Here is a 1,222-nt window from a genome sequence, read left to right on the forward strand (position 1 = left end):
CATCAGAATGAGGAAGAGAGGTGAAGCAGATGAGCTCCAGCTGCAGAAGTCCACACCGGCTGCCATCTCTGTCAGCTAAGAACAGGAAAATTAGGCTACAATTTACACAGACTCAACAAAATTCGATAAAAAGATTGGAAATACGTTACCTGGTGTAATGAGTCTTGATTTCTGCTGCGACGTTTGGATGGTGGGGTCAGCATTGGTGTAGTTGATATTTTTCCTTGAGTACCTTAGCACCAACTTTCATTTAACCACCACAGCCTACCTGAGTGTTTTTGCTGATCACGTCTCTTTATGACCAGAGTTAATCATCTTCGGTTTGCTGCTTCCTGAATGCTCCAAGTCACAAAGCTCACATGATCTCAAACTTGCCACAGTCACCAGATCTCATCTCCAATAAACCATCGTTAGTTTGTGATGGAACAAGAGATTCACATAATGGATGTGTGACAAATCTGCAGCAACTGTGTGTGCTGTCATGCCAATATGGACCCAAATCTCTGAGGAATGTTTCCAGCACCTTTTTGACTTTATGCCAAAATAATTGAAAATTAATGCAAAAGGCAACCCAGTACTAGCAAGGTGTGTCAAATGAAGTGGGTGGTGACTGTGGACATCTTTTAGAGTATCTTGCTTTGTTTGACCAGCAGCCTGTAATCCAGATATTTAGTTCACAGCTATATAATTCTGGGAAGAAGCTGAGAGTGCCTAAATTTAAAAAAAAAAAAGAAAAGAAAGAAGAAGAAATACTAGAATATTTGGTGATTGACTGACAAATAATGAAGAAATTCCTGATTTACAGAGACATTTATTGACAGTCTGTTATTGAATTTATTTAGTGGTGCTGTTTACTGTGTACTTGGGTCTTAGCCTTGTGCTTTACAGTAGGGTTTTCAAGGATACGTGACCATAGGAAAGTGAAAAATATTTGAACAGTTTTAATGTGATAGATTACTTGTAAATAGTCCAATTGATTAACTCTGAGTTATAATTGGTGATGACCTCAATCATAACCATTTGCTTTAGCGAAACGAAAAAAGTTTTTTTTTTTTTGATAGATTAGGATTAGTTTAATTTTTTTTCTTCAGCTGACAGTGAGACACTGTCAGCAGACACAAACTACCCAGTAACTTTGTGAAACTCAGTTCTGTCATTTGTTTGCAGAGTGTTCCTGGTGAGATGGAGCAGATACAACCCTTATTATCTGGAACCTGAAGTC

This window comes from Pundamilia nyererei, unplaced genomic scaffold (genome assembly GCF_000239375.1).
Source record: "Pundamilia nyererei isolate P.nyererei 1_Seehausen unplaced genomic scaffold, PunNye1.0 scaffold00059, whole genome shotgun sequence".
Taxonomy (NCBI): domain Eukaryota; kingdom Metazoa; phylum Chordata; class Actinopteri; order Cichliformes; family Cichlidae; genus Pundamilia; species Pundamilia nyererei.